The sequence below is a fragment of the Phoca vitulina genome, unplaced genomic scaffold, assembly GCF_004348235.1.
Source record: "Phoca vitulina isolate PV1807 unplaced genomic scaffold, GSC_HSeal_1.0 scaffold6, whole genome shotgun sequence".
Taxonomy (NCBI): Eukaryota; Metazoa; Chordata; class Mammalia; order Carnivora; family Phocidae; genus Phoca; species Phoca vitulina.
The window spans coordinates 50,123,164-50,130,726 of NW_022589709.1; the positions used below are offsets into that span (position 1 = coordinate 50,123,164).

A 7,563-nucleotide genomic window follows, 5' to 3' on the forward strand; every position below is an offset into this window, starting at 1 on the left:
ATTAGGCAGATAATTTCACAAAGCAATGTCATGGCCAAACCAATCTACCGGGGAAGATAACTGAAGTTTCCCACAATGCCCAGGCTGTGGAGACCGGGAAAAGTGTAACTCGTGTCCACACTAAAAGAAAGGCTGTTCAAACACTAAAAGGAAGGCTGTCCGAGCGAGACGAGGGCAGGGTCCACGAGGGGGAAAGTGGGTGGAGGCGGATGACAGCAGCTGCGTGGAGTGACCCGCCCTGGGCCCGCGAGCCTCCGACCCCGCCCATCGGTGTGGCCCGGCACCAGGGCCGCGCCGGGGTCTGCGCATGCGCGCGGGGCCTCGGCGACTACGCCGACACTACCACCTCCTACGCGCCGTCTTCCGCCACTGTTACCCTAGCTCTCCACCCTTCCTTCCCGCGGCGCTCGAGGGATCATGGCCGATCCTCGCGTGAGGCAGATCAAGATCAAAACCGGCGTGGTGAAGCGGTAAGGAGCCGCGAGCGGCGCACACGCCGCCTCCTCTCCTTCGCCTTATGGCGGTCCGAGAGGCCGGGCGGAGCGCAGGCCCAAAGCGGGCTCCGGACTCCAGGCCTCACCTGGGGCTCCGCGGCCGGGACGCGGCGGGGACGCGTCGGTGCCTGAGCCCGCGGGCCGGGACACCACCCCCCTCCCCCGCCCCGGCCGTCTTTCTCCTAGAGAACCGAACCGTTGGGCGGCGGGGGTCGGCGCGGCCCCGCCCCTCGGGCGCCGGCGGTAGAGGAGACCGGGGAGCGGCGGCCGGGGAGGTGGAGGGGCGGCGGCCCGGAGCCGGAGAGGGCGCCGTTTGGGGTCGTACCTCCGGGGTGCGCGCACCGCGGGTCTCCCTGCCCAGCTTGACTGGTGGGAGGCGGATTCAGTCCATTACCTGCCCTCAGATGGATGCGCAAGCCCGTTCTGAAGTTTAGCGGGGACGCCGAGAGCCCGGCCCGCAAAAATGAGGCCTTGTTGGGGCCCTGTGATCTAACATGGCAGGCGGGACTCCCAGTCTCTAAGAACTTGCAGCACACTCATCAAACTTCTGTGGCCTATCTCTCCCCTCCGTCAGTTTCCCCGAAGTTTGCCCCAGAAACTGTGGGATGCTATTTAAATAACTATCCTGGGTAGGCCCGTCCTGTAATTGGCCATAATTCTGAGTGCTGTTGGACACTTTAAGTACTTATTAGATTTTTATGCTTCAGACCCAGGAACATCAAACTTTTTGATGAGGCATTCTCGGAGAAAAGATAAACAGCCCCCAGAAGAAGCAGGCTATTTTGCAGTAGAAGTAAATGTCTAATCCTAGCCGTCTGGCTTCTTCCTCCCTTTCCTCCCCACCTTTCCTCCCTTTGTTGATATTTCCACCGGAGGAAGGACAGGCAAAGGGAAGAATAAATTCACTTACTAAGGTACTGCCTCTGAGATCGCACTGTACTTCCCTAGAAGCTTTATTGTTACGGCAGTAGGAAGATTCTGTGAGTAGTAGTTAAGTGAACAGCCTTTTCTCAAGTGAGACTGGGTTCAAATCTTGATTCTGCCATTTATTATGTGTTGCTGGATACCTTACATTGCACCGTGCCTCGGTCACCTCATCTGTAAAGTGGAGTTAGTAGCCACCTCATGCAGTTCTTGCAAGAAATGCCTGCTGTGCTTTTTAACACAGTATGTGGCAAATAGTAAGTGGCTAGTTAATGTTAACTTAATAGTATTGTTTATGTACCTGTTTTACAAATGAGAAGCTGAGGTTTAATGAAGTTAAAGTAGAAAAACTAAACTCGTGCTAGTTAATGGCAGAACAGGGAAAAGAACCAAAGTTTCTGATCTACTACTATTTAAGCTGCAGTGCTTTAAAAAAGAGTATTTTTAAAGATGTGTGAAATAGGGGAATTGACATGTATAATTGAAAATATAAATAAATTGCACTGTCACTCACCCTAGAATTCTGTTGTTCACTTTTGCTAGGTTTTGTTTATGTCATTTTAGTAGATCTATTTGGCAGAAGTACCAGGGTATCACGGAGAGTGCTTTAGGCCAAAAGTCATGAGAAATGACTCCTGATGATAGTTGTCCATTAATTACCTGTATGATCTTGTCATTTCTCATCCTAATGATCTACACTAGTTTATAAAATTAGTTCCAGTAGTTATATGATTATAATACATATTCTAGAGAAAACACACCCATTTAAATAATTAATAAGCTAAGTTTTTAGGCTTTCAAAAATTGTCAAGCACATATGGAAATAGCTTGGGAATAAAGTTTGGTTTTCAATTTATTTCAATAGAGCATTATCAAACTTTAATTTTGATTCTTTGTACTTCAGTACAAAAAATTTACCATTTTTGTGAAACCCCTTCATAATTTACTATTTACTTAAAATTTACGTATTTACTCAAATTGCTTATAAATTACTGGAACTGTCTACCACATATTTTTTTCATGGTTTTTCTAAGGACATTTTGGTGTAGAGCTTCCCCATTTGTAGTAAAAGGAGATACGTTCTTTAAAAAACCTAAAATTTCTATTTTAACTGTTCATTATTTATATTTTACCTTGGTAGACAACCATCTAAATCCATAAATATTGTTCCCTGTCTCTCTTCTGTTATTTTTTGCCAGAAAGTTATTTTGCTGATTCCATCTTTTGCCTTAGTGTCCTATTTTTTAAATTCTACATTTTACTTCAGCAAAGAAAAAAGTAGATAACGCAAGATACAGCGGCAACATATTAATAATTGTTAGGGTGGAATGATCATGGGCTTCATTATGTTCTTCTCTGTATATGTTTAAAATTTTTCATAATAAAAAGGTCTTCAAAAAGTCATCATTCCTGTCTCCCAGTTATTTCAGGTTTTCTCTCCAGGAGTTGAGAACCATTAGAATTATATTCTAGTTATAAGTTCTAGAGTTCAGTTTGGGTGGCTTTCCTAGGGAGGGTGAATTCTTAGAGTTTAGTGTCTAATCAATCTGCTAGAATACTTCAGGGATCCAGAAGTTCCCTGTAGTGGGTTTTAGTAAGAAATCTGAGCAGGGATGTGGAAAGTTAGAAGAGTATGGAAATAGGCAATAAGTAGATGATGGTATTTGGCAACAGAGAGATCAATGAATGAAAGGTGTGAGTCTCAGCATGTTGGCAGAATGGTGAAGGCAGTCCAGTGATGGCAAATCACATTAGACAGGAAAGTAGAAGCAAGTTTCAGGGGTTTTAGGTTAGGCCCTAAGGAAATAGGCAGAAGCCTTACAGTACCCTAGACCTAAAGAAACTTTGTTATCTCATATGGTAACAAAGGGAAAGGATCAGATTGCTGGAAATAGGTTTTGAGAAAGAAGTTAGAACTCTAGAAACAAGGAAAGAGTCCAGTTACTAAGAATGGCTTATAAGAGTTGGACAGCAATGAGGCTAACTTGTTACTGAGCCTCTCAAGGGCTCCTTAAATATCCCCTTCCCAGTAACAGGATTGTTTTTCCAGAGCTAATTATGGCTGTAAGAGATGTGTGCAGTTTCTTCAAGCAGCAGCCTTTGTTCACATGTGACTCATTATTTAATGAGTGTTAGTTGGTGGGTTCGGGTCTGGCACTAAGATCCATGTTTCAGGCTTTTGCTAGACCTACTGGTATCTGTCACTGGGTCACAGCTAATGTAGCAGCCTAGCGGGGAGTTATCAAATATCACTCCAATTTTCGTTTTCTCCAGTGCATAACTGAAAATCCCCCCTCCCTTTTTTTGATATCTTGGTGGCATCAGTTGTCCCAGTTTACCTGGGATTGAGGGGTTTCTAAGATGTAGACTCTTCGGTGCTAACACTGGGAAAGTCTCAGGCAAACCAGGATGATTTGTATTAGTACTTCTGCTGTAACTAGCTAACATACCACTGTTTTGTGTGCCATGATTTATTTGGAGGCTATTTGCTGATAATACAACTGTGAATTGAATGTTGTACCTTACTTAAATTAAAACTTAACTGTGTCCTATAAATATGAATCCTTGCCAGAGTAGTTTTCTGTATCAATTTAAATTGTTAGGGATTTAGAAAATAACTTTTATTAAAGTAGAAGAAAATCGAGGCTCGATGTTTTAAATGTTGATGTGGTATTTCAGCTTAATGATCTATGTCTCCTGTAAATTCCCAAGTAAGATTTGTGTTTATAAAATAAGTTTTTTTTACTAGATTTATGGTAAGTACAAGAATACTTATGCAAAAACAAAATGTTATGCATTTAACATAAAAGTTTATTTAATAACCTTAAAGCCAACTTATTTTCAATAAAGCTTGCTAAACTAGCCCACTGGTGAGTGAATTAACTGATTAAAAATACTTTCTTAAATATATCTTTTTTATAACCATTTTAGATTGGTAATGGTTTAAAATCCAACGTGAACAAAGAATGTTAGGGCATTGGAAGTAGCACTGACATTGGCCCATAGTTTTCCTCTGATTAAATGAAAGTGACACCAGTAGATTAGAATGAGACTAGGACAATTCACACTGCAATTGTGTTAGTTTAACTTTAACAATCTTTTAACACTCTTGTTTAAATGTAGCTGACATACCATAATTACAAATCTACAAGCCTTGATTATAGAATTTTACATCATGAATCAGTGGGGAAATTGTATTGATTTTTTTTTTTTTAAGCAAGCACCTTTCCCAAACTGTGGCATCTTCCCAAATATGTGTATACCTTTACCTCTGATATACAACTGTGTATGATATATATACTATGTACAGCAGGCATAATAACATAAAAATTAAGTAAAATTTCCGTGTTAATAAATATATATTCATATATAATGTATATAATATACTATATTGACATACATTGTATATGTATACTGAATATGTTTATTGTACTGACATAAAAGTGAAAAATAGGAATGACACATATGTTTGCATAGACATAGATGTAGTTTTTCCCCTGTAGCTGTAGTTGTTTATATACTTCTTATATTTAAAGTAAAAATGGATAGAAGTGTGGTGGACAGTATCTGGGAGAGGTTAAGGACATAGCCCTGAAAATTTCCTGTAAGGTTTAGTAGCTTTTTTATCTTTTCTCCCACATCATACCCCTTTGATTTGAGTTAAAGTAAGTTCAGCCAAAATGGCCAACTTCCTGCCTTGAAATTTAGCCAACTCCTTTTGGAATTTCTGTAATGTATTCAGTTCTCTAAAGCGATGGTCAAAGGCAGTGTCAGAATGGATTGCAGGTGGTCAGCTCTTCACCACCTTCTGCCAACTACTTGGCAAGCAGTGACTTTTAGGAGCTACACAGCTGGCAACCACATGTCTCTTCAAGCTGGAAAGGGAGAAAGCTCAGGCCACTCATGACCATGGTTTTCCCAACACAAGCTGTATTATTCTGTAAGTTAAATGTGGAAGTGGAAGATCTTTTGACCTGTGTGTGTGTGTGTGTGTGTACGTGTGAATGTGTTCTGTCTTCATTGCATTTATTGTTTGGTAGAAAATTTTGAAAATATATAGTAGAGCAAAGTTGGAAAATTTTGTTAATAATGACTAGTCCACAACCCTTAGAATATAAATGCTTGGATGTGTGATCTATGTATTCCAGGGTTCCATTTCCTATAATGATGCTATTTTATTTGCCTAGAGCTGATTTTTATTTTGTTATTTTTTTTTTAGGAGAGACTTTAAAAAAAAAAATTATTTTAGAGAGAGAGCACAGAGGGAGAGGGAGAGTCTCAGGCAGACTCCACGCTGAGTGTGGATCTCACGACCCTGAGATCATGACCTGAGCCAAAACCAAGAGTTGGATGCTTAACCCACTGAGCTACCCAGGGGCCCCTAGAGGTGATTTTTAAAAAACATCAATCATATGAGTGATCCAGAGATCATTTATTTAGCAGCTTCACTCAGAACCTACGTCTTTGAGTCACTTGGTATAGCATTGGCATATAATAAATACTCAACAAAAGTCTTTCCAGTGAAGAAATGAAGGCACATAATAAATACTCAACAAAAGTCTTTCCATTGAACAAATGAATGAATGGAACCTTATTCTGTAAGGATTTTTTAATATAATAAGCAGTAGGGAGCCATTGAATCAATTACAGTAAGACAGTATAATAGTTACTATAGCTATTTATTGTTGCAGTTTGAGTTAAACAAATAGAATCCCAGGCTCCATTTAATACATACTATATATGGGACCCTAGACAAGTTAGTTAACCTTTAAAAGCCACAGTTTTCTTAGCTGAAAAATGGGTTAATAATATCTTTCTCATACTGTTGTTGGGAGAATTAAGTAAGGTAATCATGTAAAGCATTTGGCCAAATGCCTGATTGGTAGTAAATGTTTAGTTATGTTAACTGCTGTCATTATTATCATCATCACCATTCTGTAGTTACATAAAGTGTGGATATAGGGCATAAAGATGAATGATCTGATCCCCTGGAGAGGCTGTGAGACTTGCTTTCTTTTAAATTGTGATAAAAATTTGCTTTTTAGTTGTTTGTTATGTTCACTGATTGGCTGCAGAGAGAGAAGGGAGGAAGATGAAGCTTGTGTTTTTGAGTCATCTATAGGACTTTGTAATGGTCATCTTTCTATAAACTGCTGAGGCAGGGATGCCCTACTTACTCTAAAAATCTCTTTATATCAGTGACGTTGTCTTTTTAACAGTTTAACAGTTTAAAAAATACTGTATCAATATTATTAACACAATATAACAAAGCCAGTTTCACTCTTAGTGCATTTCTGTAAAGTTTATTGTAGGGAAGAGTAGTCAAGGGAGTTTTTGAGAGCTGTTATTCTAAAATGTATAAATGATTCACTACAACTGTCAAAAGACATTCTTACTTTTCTTTCTTTCTTTCTTTTTAAACCAAAATATTTATTTTGTGATTAATCAGTCGTTGAAATCCTTAAGATGAACTGGACGCTGCAACAGCTGCCCTCTTGGGTTTAGGTGTTGTTCCTTCATGAATCTGTGCCTGAATCTGTGGTATACAATTTTTAGGTGCTTCATTCAACTGGTCCCAGTGGTATTTCGTCTCTTAGCCTTGGTGCTCCAGTTATACTTTCTCTTCTGCTTGGCAAGATAGCCACATTTGCCACAGGTGGACTTCTGAAGGCGGTAGACCTTAGAGCCACAGTAGGGGCACAACGTGTGTATCTTACTGCTATACTTTCCAAATGATGAAGTCCCCTTCCTCATCTCTTTTCTCTGGCTGAGACCAAAGAGCAACATTCTTACAATTCTAATGCTAGTTATTTCCAAACCCTCCTTTATCTTTATCTTTGGTTTCTATCTTTCTGGGTTTTTTTTTAAGGATTTATTTGAGAGAAAGAGAGCGAGAGAGCGTGAGAGCTTGCACAGTGGGGAGGGGCTGAGGGAGAGGGAGAAAGAAACCCAAGCCCACTCCGCATTGAACACAGAGCCTGATGCAGGGCTTAATCTCACGACTCTGAGATCATAACCTGAGCTGAAATTAAGAGCCCAAGGCCTAAGTGACTGCACCACCCAGGCACCCCAAGGTTTTTATCTTTGGTTTTTAACTGAGTTCCCTGTTTATTGTTGTCATTGAGATCCTTTAACTTGTGCTAAA

The 7,563-nt window shown here is 40.5% G+C and overlaps 1 pseudogene; it reads right to left on the reverse strand.

Moving 5' to 3' along the window:
- Nucleotides 1–5,764: 5,764 nt before the first annotated feature.
- Nucleotides 5,765–7,272, reverse strand: LOC116632301 (annotated as a pseudogene).
- Between the last annotated feature and the right edge of the window lie 291 nt (nucleotides 7,273–7,563).